The sequence below is a fragment of the Rhinolophus sinicus genome, linkage group LG11 (assembly GCF_036562045.2).
Source record: "Rhinolophus sinicus isolate RSC01 linkage group LG11, ASM3656204v1, whole genome shotgun sequence".
NCBI lineage: Eukaryota > Metazoa > Chordata > Mammalia > Chiroptera > Rhinolophidae > Rhinolophus > Rhinolophus sinicus.
Genome location: NC_133760.1, coordinates 44,596,747 through 44,618,731, shown reverse-complemented (window position 1 = coordinate 44,618,731; position 21,985 = coordinate 44,596,747). Strand labels below are relative to the sequence as shown.

At 47.5% G+C, this 21,985-nt stretch overlaps 1 long non-coding RNA gene across 2 annotated transcripts in view; it reads left to right on the top strand.

Annotated features, from left to right (window-relative positions):
• Positions 1-21,985, top strand: part of LOC109447715 (uncharacterized) — a 38,664-nt gene that overhangs the window by 7,538 nt on the left and 9,141 nt on the right. For both annotated transcript variants that reach the window (XR_012490196.1, XR_012490197.1), the window contains exon 2: positions 4,175-4,334. This is a non-coding gene — a long non-coding RNA (uncharacterized LOC109447715). The remainder of the gene's footprint in view (positions 1-4,174; positions 4,335-21,985) is intronic.

The following is a 21,985-nucleotide window of genomic DNA, read 5'->3' as shown; positions in this document are numbered from 1 at the left end:
TTTTTTGATTTCCATTTTTGTCAGATTCTAAAAATTAATCATGGTGATTACAATGGAACATTCTATAGCCAAATTTAATGTTTGGGATGGAAAATCCTCCTATCATCTTGTCCTGCCTTCCCAGGTGTGTGTCTCTTCTGGATTTAGAGCCTCTAACGGCTGCTGCATGGACCAATTCATTATTACTACTATAACCATATTGTGACCAAATGTAATTTAACATTCATTGGCAGAACACAAAAAGGGCTCTTGCAAACACCCACCACCCCCGTGGTTTGAGATTAAAACACTTTTTATGGTCAGAATCTGGAAAAAGAATGAAAGTCTGAGCAAAAATACCTGTTAGCAGTGAAGCTGTGTGAAATGGGAGAGATGAGAGCACATGTGCACCGCTTTCGATGTCATAACAGCTTCCCTGGGAAGCATCGGACAGCAAACGTAGTTTAAGACATTCGCAGATGTCAGAGAGTGGAGGGTGAGGTTTCTTTTTTCCCTAGTGTTGAGGGAGTAGACTCGATTTAATCTGTCACTTGATGTCCTTCTCCTCAAAAATAGTGCCCAGGGGCCTCCAGGGGTTTTATTTAGAGGCTCTTAGGAGCTTGGCAGTATGTAAATTATGCACGAGTGTCCTTCATAGTTCCCGGGCATCACAATCTGGGGGATTTAAACATGATTTAGCCTTTCAGATGATTTGTAGGAGTGCTGGAGCCAGCAGGGCAGCGGGAGAGCCCAGGCTGGGTTTCTCACCGTTGCATTAAATAGGTTTCCATGTGTTGGCTGCTCAGTCCATTCTCCTCCTGGCTTCTGAGTGGATGTATGAGACGCCCCCAGGGTTGGTGAGTAGCTTCCCAAATGCCTTCACGCTATCAGGGAGTTCTGAGATTTTTTTCCAAACCAAAGTTTTCATAACTTTAAAAAATACAATTCATTCTGCAGTGACCCTTCACTTTCTCATTAATTCATTTACTTGCAAATTCATTAAATGACATTTATTGAGCACCTACTATATACCAGTCCATATTTTAGGCATGAAGGATATCATGGTGACAAGGCAGATAAGATTCTTGCTTTTCTCATAAAAGGGATCCACATAACAAAAACAAAAATTCAGTAAACTCAGGGAACAGTATATACTTTATGTGAAGTGATGGAGAGTGACTGGCATGGAAACACAGGGAGGAATATTAGGGGGACCAGGGAAGGCCTCTGAGGAGGTGAACTCTGAGATGTGAATGATGAGAGGTGTCAGCGATGCTAAGTTTTGGGGACATGAGCATTCCAGGCCCATGAAAGAGCACACGCAAACATCCTGAGAAGGGAACAGGCTTGAAGACATTTGCTTTGCGTTTCTCTCCCCTTTTCCTCTTTTCCTCCTCGTTGGTGTGCTTTCAGGAGGATTAGGGAAATTAATTTTCCTTTTTTAAAAATTGGTTTCCCCAGTTGAGTGGCGAAACAAATTGTGGACTATGTGTGTCCTGGAATACTACTCAGCCATAAAGAGGAATGGAGTATTGATTCTTGCAATGTTGTGATGAATCTCAAAAGTACTCTGCCAGCTGAAAGAAGCCAGAACCAAGAGTGCTTTCAGTTATCATTCCATGTGTATAAAATCCTAGGAAATGCAAGCTCTTCTAGAGTGACAGAAAGCCAAATAGTGATTTAATAGTTGCCTGGGGGTGGAGGAGAAGGGAAGGAGAGATTGTTAAGGGGCACAGGGAAACTTTTGGGCGTAATAGAAATGTGTGTTTTCTTGATTTTAATCGTGGTTTCACGTAATTATATACATACTTCAAAACTGATCAAACTGTATACTTTACATGTATGTGATTCAGCATACTTCAATTGTATCCCAATAAAGTTGAAAAATCAGGTTTCTCATTTCAAAAATGTTGGAAATGGATGTTATAGATACAGAATTCAAAGAGAAAAATGGAAATTGCTACTGTCATATTTAAACAACTGAACCCTAAAAGTTCTCTGGGGTTTGGTCACGTTTGATCTGGGGACAAGTATTGGCTTGGGTGGAGACGGGACTACGGTTGGTAGGGGGCCATCTACATCGAGCCTGGAGAAAGCATGAGATTTCCCTGGTGTTTCTGAGTAGTAGTGACTCTTCACTTTCTACTCAGAAACAAAAGGTCCTTTGAAAGCCAGGTACTAATCTGTCTCAGAAGGAAAGGCCCTGTACGTTGTGGGACAGAAGGTCAAGACCCCAGTGACAGGCACATCCAGATGTAGTTCAGGGTCTGAGCCTGGACCAACACTCTTCAGAACCCCCAAACTGACTTATGGTTTACTGACTGGATGATTATTTCTCAATGCCATAGACCAGTTGTGATGAAAGACCATCTTTGGTGAAGGACCAGATTCCGCCCCCCGACCCCCACCCCAGTCTGCCATGGACCAATACTTTTGTAGAATACAAACAATATATATTACTAGAAAAAAATTTGGAATAGAAAACCCAGTCACACAAAATATAAGCCCCCAAATTGTATTACAGTCAGCAAACTTGACAGTTATTCTGACGAACTGCCTAACGAGCTTCTAACTGCTTAGTCTCGATTTCTCTAGCCATGGGAGTGCAGACGGATAAAAAGCAGTTCATGGATGAACCACAGTCTGAGTAGCCCTGGAGTCATGCAGAACCTTGCAGCCAGTGTGGTCACAGGGGGGAAGTGGGGTGTGAAATATTGGCTCTCCTTAGTTCTCAGGGCAGCTGGATTGACCCAGGGCAGCCAGAGCCCCCCAGGGCAGGTTGCCTCTGAGCTACACAGTTATTCGTATGGAAAGGTTAGGCAGCACCATAAACTAGTGGTTCTTACCCTTTAGTGAGCATAACAGGTGGGGTGGAGGGTGGGGGTTGCTAAAAATGCATATTTCTGAACCACAGCTCCAATATCTGCAGAGTGAGGGCCAGGAGTCTGTATTTTCATTAATACTCTGGTGACACCATAGTTAACTCTGACGTGTATGTTCCAAGGACCTCATTTGAGAACCACTCACAGACATAGGGGAGGTGGGCCAGTTGTGGGAGTTTCTCTATCACTATGCGCTTACTTCTCTCTCTAAGCTAAGTTTAAGACTAGATCTTGAACTTCAGAAGCAAGGACGCTTCTACCATGTTTCCCTGAAAATAAGACCTAACCAGAAAATAAGCCCAGTATGATTTTTCAGGATGACGTTCCCTGAACATAAGCCCTAATGCATCTTTTGGAGCAAAAATTAATATAAGACCTGGTCTTATTTTCGGGGAAACACGGTATTGGGGTTCTTTGCTTCAGCAAGTGACTGTTCAATTTCAACAGAGAAATAACCTATTAAAGGACTTGGGGAGCTCACAGATTCTTTAGGAGGCCAGCAGAATCAGGCTCCACCTGTTGAGATTCGATCATCAGAATAGTTCCTGAGATGACATCATTATTGCCCCTGGAAACAGTGCCATCGCTGACGCCACAGAAGCTGGGTATGGTGGCTGCTGGGTGGTGACTGTAGATCTCACTCCTGTGACACCCTTGGCAGAGTGGATTCTTTATAGGCCCTGGTTCCTGAGTCAAAGTCCTGCTGGGGGGTGTTTGGAGGCTGCTTCATAGCTGCAAGGGAAGCTAGGAAAATGGATGTCTGGCATTTTCACCTTCCATCTTGAGGGTGATATAAGGCTCACATAGTTGGGAATTTCCCGAGCTGGGTGAATCAGAAGGATGTCAGGTGTCCCTACAGACTCTCATAGTTCTATCCTCCATTGGAGACTTTCATAGCTGTCTCCTTATTTTCCTGAGCATCACAGAAGGCCCACAGAACACATGTCAAAGATGGCAGCAAGCTTACTTTCAGGCATGGAGGACAGCAAAAGCCCTTCTGTTGAGTTCTGTGCTCTGCATTTGTGTGGGACTTTCCTCCTTTGTACTCCCAGCAGCTCAATGAGTTAGAGAACCCCTTAGAAGACTCACGAGCACCATCAGCCCTCAGCAGCCTCCTGGAATGTTCTCAGACAAAAAGAGGGGGAGAAGGTAGCTGCCAATGGTCTCATGCCTGCCCGGAATCGGGCTTGGGGTTGAGCACAGTACGCACATTAGCTCCATGAATTCCCCCAGGAACTCTGTGGTTTCTATTTTTCCCACTTTATTTTATTTTTAACTTATTTATTCTAATCACTATTTTCTCCATTTTACAGATGAGAAAACAGAGACTCTTGAGTAATTTCCCTGGAATCACAGAGCGTTGGAACTGCTGGATGCTTAAACCAGGTCTCATGACATCTTTATGAGAAAACACAACTAAACTAAATGGAACTAAACAACCACAAAAAAGCTTTCAAGTTTGAGGAAGCCCAGGTGAGAAAGGGACTTGGGGTCGGAATTTGGACATGATCCAGACCTCCATTTTGATTTAAATTGATAGGAAGATGTAGTTGAAGGTGGAGATTTATTAAAATCTCGGGAGCCGTGGTTGGGTTATATCTTTTTATGGGTGGTCTTTAAATGCCTTTAATTTGGAACTGATGAAACTGATGAGAGCTTTGAGCAAAGTGAGCCCGTCCCAGTGAATGAAATTGTCTCTGATTCTAAATGAGGTCATGAGTGACACCAGTAGCAGCCCGTCTGAGTGACTCCCCAGCCCCCAGTATGATTCGGTATTTGAGACAGGTAGAAGTCTCTGTTTCTTTTGCTCTGATGAGTGTAGTTGAAAAGTGGAAAATACAAAAAGTTGAAAAGTAAAACGAACCAGGGATTGGGAAAAGGCTGAGCTAAAACCCTCTCTCTGGTTATTAGTAGCAGGTTTTTCCCAAGTCTGTTAAGCTGCTGCAGCCTCATTTTCCTTCATCCATGTTGTCACCTGTCTGGGGGTGGTGAGGGGCCACCAGACTGTCAGCTCCGCATGCGCATTCAGTCCATGCCTGTTGAATGAATGAATCTAGTGTGAGAAGGGCCGTTGCAGCGCGCCTGTGCACCCTCTAAAATGCTGACGGGTGCTAGCAGCCTTGTGCTGTTAGGATAGAGTAGCGCATCTCAAACCTTAGTGCACTCAGAAATAACCTGGGATCTGGTCACAATGTAGATTATGAATTGAAAGGTCAGGGGGGTGGGTCCAAGATTCTGAATGTCTAACAAGCTCACAGGTGATGGGAATGTCACTGGTCATGGACCACTCTGTGTAGGGAAGGTGTAAATAAGTGGCCAGCAAATGTACAAGTTACGCCAGGTGGAAGTGGAAGTGGGGGAGGGGGTCATGTAGGTGGTGGTCTTCCAGTAGGAGACTGGCTCAGTTCTCCAGCTCATCTTGTGTCCAGAAATGCCCCCAGCCTATCACCACGCCTGCGAAGGAGCACGAAGCACATGCTCTTTCTCAGCAGCAGCTCGTGCGGCCTGGCCATGTTTGCCATATTTGGTGAAATTGATGGCTCTGGCTGTCCATTACTCTGAGTCACCAGCATGCAGCTCTGGCATTAAAGACCACTAATGCTTATTAGACATGGTGTGTTGAGTACTGGGCACAAGTTGGGCATGTGATAGGCACTCCAGAAAGACAGCTGATGATGATGATGACGATGATGGTGGTGGTGGTTTTATGAAATCCTTTTACATCTCTTAGTTCTCTTGGCAACTGGATGATGTGGGTATTAATTGTTCGGGCTCTGGATTTTCTGTAGATCCTGAACACCGCAGGCTCATTCCCACCTCCACACCTTTGCTTGGAGCAGTGCTTTCCTCCTGGAGGCAATTTCTACCCTCAGGGACAAAAATATCTGGAGACATTTTTGGTTGCCATGGGGGAGGGGTGCTACTGGCACCTAGTGGGTAGAGACCACAGATGCTGCCAAATGTCCTGCAATGCACAGGACAACCCCCCACCACAAGTAGTTACAGGGTCCAAAATGTCATTGTCATCTCAGCTGAGGCTGAGAAACCCTGGCTTATATGGCTTCTCCTCTGGAGAATGCTTTCCCCAGTTTTACCTGTGAATGTCCCATCTGTTAGAATCCCCAGGTTTCTAACCTGACTTGCGTGGAAGAACCTCGTTACGTTATTTCCCTAACTTTTAAGGCCTATCACCTCTTAATGCTATGGGTTCAAACCAAAGCCAGCCAGAACTTCCCTGCTATTTTCATACCCCAGCCCTCTGCCTTTTACAGTAGGATGTTGGGGAGGCGGTTGGATTTTGTTTTCCATTAAATATGTGTAGGGAAGAAGGGAGGAAAGGGCCCAGGGGGTGTGTACGTGCGTCGCCTGTTTCAGAACTGGACCCTAGAGCTCTGTGGTCACTGCCCATCTTGCTCTGACCGATCGGGTGTCTGCCTGGATGGAGGAGGCACAATACTTTGCCCGGCCTTTGCTGCAACGCCCAGACTCATTTTTTTGTTTTGTTTTTATTTTTTCTTTCAAATGCAAAAGAAGAAGGAGGAGAAATAGAAGAAGAAGAAAAAAAGCATGTTAGGCAACTACCATAGTTTGGCAGAATAATGCCTTTTCCTTTCCAAAAACTGGGGAAGGCTGATGAGGTGTGGCCTCCCTGGAGTAATTTAATTTGGAATGTCTCTGGACAGCACGTGGGCCTCTGCGACACCTCCCCAGAGCCAGGAGCCACCACAAACCCTCTAGCAGCATTCCCGGTGAGATCTGCTCTCTCAACAGGACACACGGGAATCAAACGTGGGATCCGTGGGGATCCTGGGAGGTGGCCTGGCCAGTGCCAGCAAGTCAGGGAAAACCCGTTGAACAACACAAGGAAATGTTGGCTGGGGAGTGGGAGGGCGGATGGTGGGCAGGTGGCAGGCGTGGGGCGCGTTGCCTCCTGGAAATGCTTTCTATGCTGCTAGCTTGTGTGGGGGTTGTTTACCTGAGATGGGGTGGGGGGGACAGCAGGCAGGCCTGCCTGCAACAGGATGAGCCTCCATTCCATCGCTGGCCGCCTTTCACTGCTCGGGATAGGTTCTGCCATTGCCCGGACTGAGGAAAAGATGTGCTTTGGGCACCTCCATCCACACGTCTTATTGATCGGCTGTGCTCACGCCGCCCTGGAGTGGGGGAAAGAAAGTAAAAAAGTCAGGCCCCTCCAGGGTGGTACTAGGGGCGGAGGCCACCCCCTGGGGTGACCCTGTGCATGGTAGTTCTCACTGCTGCTCCCCTCCAAGTCACCATTCTGTGCCCCCAGGCAAACCAGGCCTGCTTGCACAGTGACTTTCAGAAAGAGGCATGCCTCTTTTGATGTTTTTTTCCCTCATGGAAATGGTGGGGTTATGATTCATTTTTCCTTCATTGACACACTGGACCTCCCTTAACTAGGATTGAAGATAATTAATATGGTGTGTGAGCGGAGATTTACAAGCCCAAAGCCTGAAGGCAGAACTTGCAGAAAAAGAGTATGTACCCAACCCTTTGATTTTGTATGTAAGATTAAATAGCCATGATCAATATATTGCCATAAGCACCGAGAAGACATTTTCATGGCACGTACATAAGCGTTTCTAATGTAGAAGAGACAGGACCTGCCACCTGTCCCAACCAGGGCATAACACCCATCTTCCAAATAAAAACACAAAGTCACTTCAGCAAAAATTCTGTTCTGTGGCTGTGAAGGCTGCAGAGCAAGGTTGGCTGAGAATACGGCAGGCTGAACCTAGAGCCAGGAGGTGTGAGTGTGCGCATGGGGAGAGGGCATTTTGGGGGCAGTGGGTGAGGTAGATAGCTGTGTGGTTCACCGCCTGGCCAAACCTGGCGGTGATCTGTGCCTCCATCACTTGTTAGCTTCATGACCTTGGGCAGGTCACTCAAGTTCTCTAAGCGTCAGTTTATGAATGGCAGCAATAGTACGTGGCCTTATAAGGTTGTAAGGATGAAATGGACTAATGTGTAGCCTGTCTCTGGGGTTTAATAATAGCTCACTAAATGGGTGGAAGAAGGAAAAGATGCTGTTGGTGGCAGGCTCACCTGGTGTCTGGAATGTCCCAAATTCCAAAGTCTAGCCACATGCCTTACTATCCAACTCGGAGCCTTCACACAGGAAGCAGGTTCAAGCACTTGAAAGCGAGCTCAGTGTTCGAGAGGCCACGCAGAGCGGTTACGGAACGTGTCCCCGCCATGACTGCTTGAACTCCAGCGCTGGTCTTGGACCCCTGCCCTTGAGCCCTTGTCCCTTTACCACTCTGTCTTCCTTGTGTCACTCTGTTGCCTATTGGCTGTGTGTCCCCAAGATAGTAAAGTGACTTTTCACATTAGGGCTACCAAACCATAGTTAAGAAGGAGAATTTGTTGCTGAAATTGTCCCTCCACGTTCTTGTTTGTTTGGTGTGATGTTTGGATGGTCTGTGCCTTCATGCTGTTGTGTTCATCCAATGAGGCCAATTCATGGCATCGATGGCAGGCAGGGGACCCTGAGCAGCCAGCGTCTGAGAGCGGAGGGGAAAGTTGCCAATTCAGCAACTAGGATTCTGTGTATCCTTTTTGGTCAATTAAAACCTTGTGTTTAACTCAGATCATCCCTTATTGGGGGCCATCTGAGTCCGTAATAATCTCAAGAGCTGACGTGTACTGAGCCAGGCATTCAGGGCAATGCTTTACAAGTGTGATTTCAGTTGAGCTTCACAGCAGCCTTACAAAGGAGGCCCTTTTATCTGGCAGCCTTCTTGGCTGCAAGCAACCGAACCGTCTTGCTGTTCAAGAAGCAGGGGGGTTATTGGAAGGATGCTGGGGCTCCGATACAGCTGATCACTGTTGGGACTGGAAGATATGTGGCCTCATGGTGATTGTGAGAAGTCTGGAACACAAGGTTGTGGACAGGGACCCAGTGAACCCCAGAGGGTCATTCTCTGCTCCAGTCACATAGCGTCCAATCCTCTCCATGCCCTAGAGTCACTTAGTCTGGATTTGCTGAGCTCACACCAAGACCTGCCATGTGGCAGGAACAAAAGCTCTTGTGTATCAGGCATCGGTGATGCCTGGCAGGTTCTGTCTTCCATCCATCATACACACCATTGGGGGATCCCCAAAAGAAGTTTTGAATGGGGCAATGCTGGCTTCTAGATAGGCCAGATTGGCAAATAACCACCACGGTGCCATTCCTGTCCCCACTGTACAGATGAACGATGCTCGGAAGGTTGGGTGGACTTCCCAATTTCTCATAGGCATCAAGTCGCGGAGCCGGATTTGCTCTCAGAATTCTCATACTCTTGACCCCTGAACACCTACCCACTGAGTGGCTCTCCCTTTCATTTGAGACAGCATCTGTTAGGAACTATTGCATAATATATACGGTGCTATTCTAATCTATTTAATGAAGACAAAACTTTTGTTTTTAAACCACACGTTTGGGTGTAGCTTAAAGGCTACCTAGAAAAACAAAACCTCTGAGGCCCAGCCTGGGGTTCCTTCCTACTTTCCTCTCCAAGCTCATCTTGTCCTAGGTGCCCTTGGCAGCAGCTCCAGCCAGCCTCAGCCAGCCCCTCTCCTCCCCAGTCCCTTTCTGCTCCTAACCCTCTGCTTGCCGTGTTGCATCCTGGCCAAAAGGCTCCCCCCACCCAGCTCTTGAAGGGCTGAGGGGTCCTGGCTCAGATGCCCTTCCTCAGAGAGGCTGCCCTGTCTAAACTGGTCTCAGCCAGCTATTTTCTGCTTGGCATGGCCTTTAGCACAACTGACACTTATCTGCTGAATGTAAGCTGCGTTGAACAAGGCCTGGCATATAGTAGGTCCTCAATACATATTTGGTGAGAGGAAGAACAAATGAATGAGTAATTCCCAACAAGACACACCTGGGAACACATCGTAATCACCTGAGGAGTATTTTTACTTCATTAAGCCCTGTTCCCGCTCCGACATCGCCCTTTCCAGTGAGAAGCCCTGCCACTATTTTGGAAGGTGATGGTGGGGTAGGGGAGATGAATAATCTCCTCTCCTGATGTTTCTTGCCTCTCCAGTCCTCCACTATTCTGTGTGTAATATTTTAATCAGGTAAATGGCACCAGACTCAAGTTAGGGCACGTGGGTTCAAAGCCAGGTGCAGTGCAGCATGGCTGGTTGACCTTAGGCAAGCTCACCAATGCCTCTAGGCTCGGTACAACTGGGGTCAGAAAACTTGGTCAAGTTCCCTTCTAGAGTTGTCAAGGGTCAAATAGGAGCCAACTTATGAACACGCAATGGACCGCAAAGGAATCACATATGTAACACCCAAGACATTGACCCACAAGCCACAGTGGCAACACGGGGCCGCAACTCTCCCAAGGAAGTAGCAAGAGCTTGAGCGCAAAGTCCATGGTGGGAGCATACAAACATGAAAGTACCTTCCTGGCTTCTAAAAGGAGTCCCTGAGCCTCAGGCTCTAAAAGAGGGTTTTGGTGATTTGCATAATGATTTGCATATCATTTGCAAGTCATGTGAGGCAGGTGGGAATGTATCATGAGCCATAACACTCCCTCCTCCAACCATCCTTCACCTCTACTGTGCTGGAAAAATGGTGCGTTGGGCTCCCCCTGGGCCTCCCAATGCTGTCCCCTCCTGGAAGTGTGTATGGGGGTGAATCCAGGCCTGAGAGCTCCCATGCCATGCACTCTGATGGATGGCAGGCCTTCAGCGTGACTGAGCTTTCACAGCTGAAACCATTAAAGGTTATTCTCCTTTTAATTCTTTGTGGTTGTTCTCACTCCTTGCTTAGAAAAACCTCTGATTTTCACTTGCGAGACGCTTGGCTGCTCTTGTCATACTCTACAAGGTGATTTCAGTTCTCTGATGCCAAGGAAACTTTCTGCTAATCAAAACACAGCTGCAGAGGCCCGTGTGATCTGCCAATGGGCACCCCAACTTGGGGTATGTCTGTCTGTACCTGGGAAAATAGATATAATTAGGATAACAGATATCATATGTATATGCAAATGCAGCAGGTAAAAATGACTAGCAATGAGACAGCGCTTGACTTTGCCAAATCCTATCAAACCAGCTGTGTGGCTGAACCAGAGGCCCACACCGTGACCACCACGCCTGCCCCAGAACCAGCTCTGATGCCCTCTCTCCCCCATGCTGGACCCCTCCTGCAAATGATTTTTCCTTTTCATATAAAAATAAGTCCCCATAATTTTCTGAAGAGGTTCATCCAATAGCCCCAGGTCTTACAAGACTACAGGGGTCCCAGCATCTGAGAGACAAGTAAGGAACACAGAGAGAATGAATACCATCAGCGTTTCACCTATAGTAAGGGTCCTATCCCCAGAGTGATAACACCATGACCACAGAAGACCTGACAGATCATTAAATTATTAAGACCAAGTTTCTTTTTTTGAAGAAAACCACCCCACATGGAGGACCTGGAAGCTTGACGCCAGCAGTCAGAAGGCTCAGGTTTAAGTTGTGTGTCTGCCTCTTCCCAGGGTCGGGAGCTTGGGCAACTGACTTACCTCTCTGTGCCTGAGGTTCCTCTCTCTAAAATGGGCATAATAACGACACCTACCTCAAAGGACCTGGCAAGCCCTAAGCTCTCAGATAATGTTGTCCTTTGTAATGGGTTTGCAGGAGGGTGAAGAGAGCCAAGGATCAGGCCTAGTGACCTCACTCCACTCTGTCATTCCATCTATGCACCCTTGGCTAAATCACTTCACCTCTCTGAGCCTCAGTTTCCTCATCTGTAAAATGGGCTAATAATGCCTACTTTCCTGCGCTGTTAGAATCAAACAGACAGTGTATGGATGTCACCATGTTGTGTAACAGTCAACAACAGAGGCAGGTTTGTTATGTGGAGTAACGGCATCTGCCTCTTTCGGGAGCCCCAAGCCGATGTGATGACAAGCCTCCTTTGTGAGACTCTGGGTCTGAGAAGGGCAGAAGAGGTCCTTGCTCCCATGCAGTCTATCAGAAGGGCTACGAAGCTGCAGATACGCGGCCTGCACGCTTTTACCCAGCTGTGCACAATTCAATGTGGGCGTCCAACCCTACAAACCCATGAGCGTCTGCAGGAGGACATCCCACTTTGTTGCTGGGGCTGCAACCCAGGCCTTTTAATTTCTGTATGCTCTATGCCTACCACACTACCTCGCGCCCTGTAGACGCTCAAGAAATATGTATTTATTGGTCACCTGAATCAGTGGATGAATAGACGGCTGAATTACACCATAAACTTATGTCTCTGCCTTGTAGGTGGAGTAGAGACAGCTGTCAGAGTCCTGATCCCTCTCCAAATGGGACAGTGCTCGCAGACGGGCTTTGGAGTCAAACCCACATTCAAGTCTCAGTTCCGCTATATACTAGCAGTGACCTTGTTTGAAGTTCAGTTTAAGAAAATGTGCTAAACTTCAGTTTGCCTCATCTGTGAAATGGGGATAAAAACCAGGCCTCCTTGATAACGTCATTGTGCAGATTCCTTGAACGCGGACATGCCAGTGTCTGGCGTATTTGTAAAAGGAAGGCAGTGGAATTGAAGTGGATCTCCTTGTCCGCCTCGCTCTGCCCACTCTCCCGTATTCACTACACAGATTCCAGGCCTGTTTCACACCCAGGCCTGTCCCAAGCCCCAGAAGTGAATCTGATCCTCTATCTAATCGTGGCGTTGATGTTTTTTATTCTGTGGAAGGCATCCATATTTGTTCAATAGCGTAAGTCTTAAATAAGTATCTAAACGACATGTTACAGATGATGAGTCATTTCCGCGCAGAAGCTTATCTCACACAATCATGCTTCCATCGTTATCTGGGGCCTCTATGGCTGGCAAACCTCCACGGCTACTTAAATGATAACATTAGTCCTAATACCGTGTAAAATGACTAGTTCCTCGGGGTAGCTTTAGTTTTAATAGTGTATGTCAGCAGCAAATAGCTCAGAAGACCCCAGAGGAAAAAGCACAGCTCATGCTCTCACTGAAGCGATGATATGGATATATTTAATATCTATATTAAAAACCTTTTAGGCGCCATGGTGATATTGAACTGGAGAGTTAGACATGTGCAGGCAAAACCCTTGGCTCTTTATAGGGCACGGCGCAGTGTGCATTACTGAAACCTTCTGAGGTTGTTCAAAGTCAAATTTGGGCTTCAAAACTCTTTGACAGACATTTGACCCCAGTCGTAAAATGCTCGGAAACAATCTGGGAGAATGAAATCGCTTCCTTTTTATTTTTTTGGTTTTTGGTAAGTCTGCTGATAAGTTGGCTACGCTGTTAAAATGTTTAATCACTTGCCTCCAGCAAGAGCAACCTTCCAGCTGACGTTACAATTTATTAGAGCACCCAGTACATACTTGCTGTGTACCCAAAAGATGGCCAGAGACCCGTAGAGGGAAAACAAACCACAATTTGGAATCCAGCAGAGTCACGGATGAAGGGATTGAAAACAAAAATCACTTGGGAGTTGATGTCGGGGAAATCATGTAAAAGCTACACCGATTTCCTATTCCAAATGCACGGTTTGAAATCATAGAGTGACCACAGGTCCGGCCTGGTCCGAGAGGGGTGTCACCAGGGAGGGGAGAAGGGGCAGCAGGGGACAGGGATGCTTAGTAGGGATGGATACTGTCATGCGGGGCGTCAGGTGGGGTCTCTGGTCCCGCTCCCCACACAAGAACGCAGGATGTGGTGAGGCCAAAAAGGAACACCCACGGAGCCATAGACTGGGGAGTCATACCACTATATTTCTGCTGGTGGCTGGTTTGGAGACACAGGAGGCAGGAGCCACACGATCTACAACCTGCCATCTACTTTTCTGTCAACCAACCAACCCCACTTGCTAGCTGTAATCTGCCATGCTAACTGCAATCCGTGCTTGCTAGCTCAGCCACCATCTTCTTGCTAGCCCCCATTTTTTTCTGCTAGCGTAGCCACGGCAGTTATATTCGTGGCCAACGGCTCACTGGTTACAGCTGACAGCCAACCAGCCACAGCTGATGGCCATCCAATCACAGTTGATGGCCATGTACTACCTGAGCCAGCACCTTTCCACATGAGGCCGAGAGCCTGGAAACTGCACTCCTGGCTCTGTCCCCACAGATACCTTCCAAGAAGGGGCAGTCGTCTCTGCTTCAGGGTGGGGCCAGAGAAGCCCAGCCCAGAAGACCAGTGAACAGATGCACATTTTAGCAGGCTGCTACAGTCAACATTCATGCCCTCTGGCCCTCGTAGTAGCTGTAGACCTCACTCCAGCCTTTCTTCCTTAACCAATGACAAATTGAGTTCTGTATCGGGAACATCTCTGAGACGGTGAGGCCATTAGGCTATGGAAACTGCAGGTGTCTTGGGATGTCCTCATTGGCACAATACCGTGGACCTACCCTCGGAGAAAGGGTCGTGGAGGTCCCTTGGATGACCACAAAGAGTTACCTCTTTCTGGTAACCAGTCACCCAGGACTGTGCCTTGGAAGGCCCCTGGTAATGAGCCCACTGGGGACCGTCAGGTCACTAGTCTCTAAAAATGGATCTATAAAGATATAGGGGATTCCCTATATGTCATCCTGGGTACTTGGCTGTACAAATAGCTCAAGTTCCTTGAACAGTTTTGATAACTATTTATTTCAAACTGGGTTATAAGGAATAACAGGTATTCTGGCAGGAAAGGGTGCTCTAGCTGTAAGTTTGAGAAATGTACACCTTGAAGAGTCACAGTGATATATTAATGGCTCTGATATGTGCTGAAAGGAGAAATGAGCCAACAAAACTGGTTTCACCCTGTTTACCCTAGCGTTTTCCCCAACTATATGGCGATGAATTCCTTTCTTCACAGGGAGTCTATCGTCATCTTACCCCTGTGACACGCAGTTTAAGAATCACCGTGTAGCAGCAGAATTCTAAAAATGCTCACCCATTTCCAAGATTCTCTTCTTCTGATTATTCAATTAAACCCTAGTGTGGCTTCTGCTGTAAGGGATTTTGCAGATGTAATTAAAGTTAAGTAAACTGGCCCTACAATGCAGAGATTATCCACGTGGGCCTGACCCAACCAGTTGAGCCCTTGATTGAAAGAATGAGAAGGGTGTGAAGTTCCCTCGCTACGTTTGAAAGTGGAAGGGACCCCATGAGAAGGAACGTGAGCCGCCTGGAGAAGCAGAGAGCAACCCCGGCTGACAGCCAGCAAAGAAATGGGGGTGTCAGACCTGCAGACACAAGGGACGAGCTTGTGCCAACAAACAACCTGAATGAACCTGGAGGCACATTCTTCCCAGAGCCCCCAGGTAAGAATGCGCGTGGCCAAAACCTTGATTTTGGCCTTGTGAGAGTCTGCATAGAGAACCAGGTGAGCCAGCCCATTTTTGACCCAAGAATGGCGAGATAATAAATGGGTGTTGTTTTAAGCCACTAAATTTGTGATAATCCGTTATACAGCCATAAAAAACGAATATGTGCTGATTCAGAGAAATGGAAGCAGGGTTAATTGTGGTACACTCTTCCCTCCCCTATTACGTTTATAAGGTGTTTTACAGGTAACAAAACACTTCCATCTATCGAGGCACACCAGAAATGCTGATACGACAGGGCAGGTGTTTCCATTTCTACAGGTGAGGAGCAGACTCGGGGAGGTGGAGGGACTTGCCCAAGATACAAGGCAGCTCAAATGGAACTCTTTTTTGTGACGTGTGTGTGTGTGTGTGTGTGTGTAGTTCCTTTCCTCTTTCTTGCTTTCAAATAGGAAAAAAATATGTGACCCTTTGGAGACGCTGCAATTGGGAGCTTGCAAAAGAGGATGAAAAAAAATTCAGAGAAGGACACATCAGGCAAAGGGTCTGGCTGCTTCATCAGAGAGGTCCTTTCTTTCATCTCTTGTCTCTGACCAGAAAAGCTTGTTAAAAAAAGGACCCACAGCTGTGAGCCAGTGACAGTGTGTGGGGCAGGGTGCAGGAGGCCACCGGAAGTGAACTGCTAGGAAGCTTTATTTGGAAGACGAAGGGCAAAGTCACACAGGCTTGTAATATCAAGAGGAACAATGTCTGCAGGCTGACCTCTCAGATGGGTGGTTTGCAGAGGTGGGACTGCCTGCACAGTTAATCCATTTTCTTTGCCATAACTAGCATTTTGCTGGTGCTGTTTGCACTTTCTAAAGGAGCCCCTAACTTAGCATCATGGAGCAGACACGTCATCTAGGACCTTTCCCCTGCCCCACCATGCACAGAAATAGAGACTGAGGTCCAGAAAAGGGATGAGACTGCTGCAAGGTGACAGGTGCCTTGACTTTCCAATCAGGGATCCCCCAAACAACACACACACACACTAAGCTATATTATCACGGCAAATCTCCATGTTGGTTAATGACCACTTCCTGTTGAACCAGAGTTCCTTACCAGGCAAATTTAGTGTGTGTGCGTATGTTAGTTTTATGTCCAGTATGAGTCAGACCGTGTGTTTACTATCGTCCTAATAATAATAGAGTCTAACCCTGACAGAGTGCAGAGCCATTGCTGGACACTGTCTTCAGAATGCCAGGAGTCAACTCACTTAATCCTAAGAGCAGGCCCATGAGGTCAGGGAAGTCCTCAGGATTCTTAACAAATGTTTCTGGCCAGAGACGGATCCCGGTTTTGTAGGGCCTGAAGCTTATATGATTTGGGGAGCCTTCTTAAAGGAAAGAAGTACGAAGTTACAACTACACAATTAGGCATGGAGCCCTGGAAGGTGCCCATGGTAGAGAAGGGCTCTGAAGACTTACAGTACATCTGCCTCAGTTTCCCTCATTTCCCTAGCACGTTAGGGTTGTATGTTCCTGCCCTCTTGTGAAGTTAGGCAAGACCCTGTGACTTGTATTGGTCAATGGGACGTGAATAAACTTCCTGTGTGTCATCTCTGAGCGCAAGGTTTAAGAGTTAGTGTGTCCCCCGTTCTCCTCCCGCACCCTGGCGTTTAGTCCCTGGACTAACGACGGACACGTGTGCTAAGATGGAGCGTCCTTTGCCTTGAGACTCTGAGTCATGACAATGATTAGAGCACCCTGGCCCCTCACGCTGCCCTGTGTCCACCCACAGTAATGACAGCATGAGTGAGAAATAAGCTTTTGTTCTATTAATTTACTAAAATGTTGCAGATTTTTTTAACCACAGCAAACCTAGCTTAGCCTAACTGATATAGGTAGGGTGTTATTATTGTCCCCATTTTCCAGATAAAAAATTGAGGCACAGAGAGGGTTAGAAACTTATTCAAGATCGTACAGCTAGTTAGCAGTGGACCTGGGATAAATGGCTCTGTGTCCTACCTACTTTCCCATTGTCATTATGGAATGGTGGGGGCTCTAGATAACTGAAGATAATTGTCCCACCTACAGGCAGCTACTCAGCTCCAGCTGATGGTTGTAAAAGAGGAATGTGGGCCAATTGTTGCCAAATCTTATGATTTTTTAAAAACGGAGGCCATAAACCCAGAGTTTTCATGTAAAATCCCAATTATTATAGATAGGCAACTGAGTGAAGTCTTTTCCCTTTTTTGAACACTTCAGGCCCAAGGTATCAGTGAGCTAGATTTGATTCACCAGCTTTGTGACCTGACAACATCCAACTTTTCATTAAACAAACCAACCAACCAACCAACCAAACAAACAAACAAAACCCTGAAAATTCAGGCCAGTAATGGTTATGTGCTAAGTGACATGGTCAGGGTTGTAAGAAGAGCAGGGTGAGGGTAGAAGCAGCAGTCTGGAAGTTTCCGAGGGGTGGTAGGACTTGGCATGATGGATTGCGGTCAGATGTCCAGTGCCGAGAGGTTTCCTGCAGTGAGATGATGGAGTAAAGAGAATCATATATGTTTTCAAGGGCTCAATCACATACATAGAAAAGGTTTTGTTAGGATTATTGAAATTTTTGCATGAGGCCATCATCCTTACACACAAATACAGTTGAACCTTGAACAACACGGGTTTGAACTGTGGGGAGTACACTCAGGGGGGATTTTTTTCAATAAATACACGTGATTGGCATCCACGATTCAACCACCTGCGGATGTGGAACCCACCAATGGAAAGGACGGCCTGCAGTGTCAACAGTTAGGGGTGGAGTTTTTACTTTGCAGGCGTCTGGCGCCCGTCAGCCCTGCGCTGTTAAAGGGTTAACTGTACTCCTCCAGGAAACACTCATCCTCCCATAGGATGCATAGCTGAAAGCTTTACTATTACCCTGAGCGTGTGGGATGGGCCAGGATGTGGTTGAGTGCCATTGAGCCAAAGAGAGACCAGGCTGTCACAGAGTAGGGCTTCTTGGAAACTGGAGATCTGCTCAGACCCTAAGGAGAAATCTCTGATGGGGTATTTCCATCCGCCTTGTCTCTTCTTCCGCTGTTTGTGGGGCTCAGCTCATCCCTGGAAAATGAGACAATGAGCAGTTAAGAAGGTTATGTCTACGTGACTCTTAACACAAGGGCTTTGACAAAGAAAGTCAGTCTGATGAGATCTGACCTCAGGCATTAACCCAGAGGTTCTCAAAGCATAGAGAGGAGTATGAATGTCCTGAGAAGAAATAGGATCTTGTAGGCAAATGTATTCGGAAAATTGAGTTACACGTTGACATGAGGCCCTTTGCTGCAGGACTTCTCAGAGCCTTTAACAGACTACGAGAACCGTGCATCTCCAAAGGGGCAACATGGCACTCTGCTTGGCTGGAGAATCTTTTTGTTTGTTTGTTTTTGTTTTCAGAATCTCTTGGGAACGAATGTGACAGAGAAAATTCTTTGAGACATGCTGTCTAATTTTTCATTTGTGGCTTCTCTCCTCATCTCTCAATATCCTAGTCTCTTTCTTTCCAGCTTTCTTTTAGAATTGCAGTTTTCTCTTTTTAAGAAACGGTTCATGTCTACGTATCTGCTAGTTAAAAAAAATTAGGTGGTCCAGTGGCGATTGGGGAGGTCACTGCATGTCTTTCACTGTCACCACGTGTTCACGGGCTCTCTGGGATGGGCACTGCCCCCACCCCCCCACTCAGGAGTGATTCTCACAGTTGGAATTCCCAGCCCTGGGGGAGGCACTTTCAGGCCCAGGGACAAAGCCCTTGGGAGGTAGCAGCATTCTGAAGGAAACACTCCCTCTGCCTGGGGACATGTGCTGGGGGAGGAGGAAAAGGAAGAGGAGAGAGAGAGGCCCTGAGTGGTTGACCAAAGGGGCCCCGTTTATGGCCTTCCTGTTTATGGCTGAGAAGTAAACAGCGTGGGAGCCAGGTCGTCTCTACCAGCAGCTGCAGGACGGGTGCACGCTGGCTGGAGACCCTTTCTTTCTGGGTGGCAATGGGCGGGCAATCTGCCAGTCACGCTAGTCTTAGGGGCATTTTTTTTTTTTTAACTGCATCTTGGGGGCACTTTTTCTTCAGCTCGCGCCATCTGCTCCATCCGCAACACTGGTTCTGCTTCTTTCGAGGAACAGGTAGGGCTGTGTGTGTGGACTTGGGATTCAGATCTCAGCTGCGACATTTGGCAGCTGTGTGGCTGCGAGTGAGCCCTGTGCCTCTCTGAACCTCACTTGTAGTGATGAGTAGGAGATGTCTGAGAGGATGTGCGAACTGCACTTACAACTCCTCTGGCCTGTGGTAAGTGTCAATACAGGTTTCCTTGCTATGATTGTTATTTCAACTGTCCTCCTGACTAAGCCCCCAGGGCCTCCGCCGGTGGAGGGCTGTGGGCAGGGGAGGGGTCAGGCCCACCTCTGAGTGGTGCCCTGGCCTTGGTCCAGGTAGTGGCTCGCTCTCTCTCCGGATTGGAACCTGGAGCACTTTGCCTCCTGAGAAATGCAGGCTCTGATGGACGAGAAGGTGCTGGCACTAAGATGAAGAACCCAGGCCGGGGGCAGCAAACACCAGGAGATCCATAAACTATAATTATCAAGAATGGTGTCTGTGGGAGGTGGGGAGTCCTGCGGACAGAGAGAGACAGAGGAGGGGGGTGGGAGGATGCCGGAGAAAAGGGACAGCAAGAGCAAGACACACACACACACACACACACACGCACACGCATTCTGACAGCTGCAAAGTGTGCACACGAGGAAACAAGTGCTAGAAGTGTGACGTGCACGAGCCTGCAGGTCCTTGCAGGTGGGTCTGCTTGGCGGGGAGCACAGAAGAAGCAATAGTGGGAGCTGCTCACCTGTTTCCTGTATCACTGACTGCCAGGTCTCTATCCATTCGAGTCAACTTTGTCAATTCCCTGAGTCTTCGCTCACACCAGCCCTTGAATTACTAGTAAGCATATAAGAGCCTAAATATAATATCTACAAAGGATACTGTGTTAACTCTTCAATGCAAAGACAAAAGTTTCTAATGCCCTCTTAACACCAACTAATCTATTAATTTAGTTGGGCTACGTTATTAAAACAATATAGATTACACTGTATTAGGTTAGAACTACTCCTTTGATGTCACCAGAGTCTTCACTGTCCCCGAATTTAATGTGATTTCCCAGGCCCACTACTTCATGTGGTTTTTGACTTAGCACTTCTGGAATCTATGTCTGATGCTGTCAGTGGGACTTAACTGCTAGCCCTGAGTGCTGCCACTTCTCTTACAGCTTTTTAAAGCCCTCTTTAAAAGCTGCCTTTTCCCTCATGCCCAACACTTGCAATCTGAGGTCTCACCTCACCCCAGAAAAGGTGAGTATATCTGTACATGTGTTCTTGGCCCTCCAACCTCCCATTTGATCTGGTAACCTTCACAAGCACACAGCTGGCACTGAGTGAGCTCATTTGGGGTTGATGTGTCTCCTAAATTTATTAGACCCTCCTAAGAGGAATGTTTTGTGACGCTCAAATAAGTTGAGCCCCGCCCCCTTAAAAAAGATAATAATTTTGAGAACAAACACACGTTTGAAAACAAATACACCTGCAAACTTGTTTTGTGTTGGGCTTTATTGTGTGCCTGGCACTGGGCTAAGGTTTTACAAGCAGTGCCTCTGTCAGCCTCCCTGATCTCAGTGGTACCATTAGGAGCTATTGTTCCCTCATTTGTGGGTAGAGGTGCTGGTGATACAGGAGAGTTGGCATGTCCCTGGCAGACAGGGAGGTCCCTGGTGGAATAAACAGACAGCCATATTCTAAAACTTCAGGTTTTGAAATCACTCCTTGGCTCCAGGACATAATGTAACAAGGCCCTGAGATTAATCATAAAATTCCTTTTGGCCTGACAAATGGAGCAGATCTGATAGATAAACAGTGGGTTACTTTGCTAATTCCTTTAGGATGGGCAAGCAGAACAAACCTGGTAGAGGAATTTCATTAGAAGGCGCCAGTTCCCTTCTTCAAACAGTTCCCTTCTTCAAACAGCTCCCCTTCCCCAAGCAGGCAAGGGAAGGTATAAAAGTGAGAGCTTTTGCCTCAGTCATGGGGCACCCCCATTCGGGACCCCCTGCTGCTCGGGAGCTGCAACCTCTTCTCCTGCCTCTAATAAACTATCCTCTTTTTAAAAACTTTTTTGCCTCTCCCTGGTCTGTATTTCCATTCTTTGGCTTCACGAGACACGATCCCGGCCCACACTCAGAAACTGCTGGTAGATCCAACATCACCTACATCATTTGGGGGAGGCATCGCCTCCCTGTCACAGAGCTTGCAGGTGGCGGAGGCTGGCCACTAGAATTGCACTGTGAAGCACAGGGGCGTCACCATCTTTCCCAGTGAGGAAACTGAGGCCCTGATGGATTAATTCCCAAGGCTTCACGGATCACCATAGCAGTGGTCAAATTAGGTTAGATGAGGTCCCCCTAGGAGAAGTTGATGAGGAGAAGACAACACTGCACAGTAAAACCCATCCTGCATGGGGGAGGGGATCTCAGAATCTGCCTCACACATCCCCCCGTCTCCTGCCCACCCTCACCACTTCAAAGCATGTACACCCCTCCTTCTCCAGCTCTAGGTGACACATTTTACAAGCAGGTCAGCCTCCTGCCGCTCGACTGGGGAATCACGTAGCTGCCCAGGTTCCCCAGAAGACCAGGGGTGGGAGCACTGGGCCTGGTGGGGACCAACTGGGCCGTCTCCACCTGTGCTTGCTTCTCTGAATTCTGTCTTTTGTCTCTGGGCAGCACCATCCAGAAAGGTCCCTGTCATCTGGAAGCATAAGGAACTCTTCGTGAG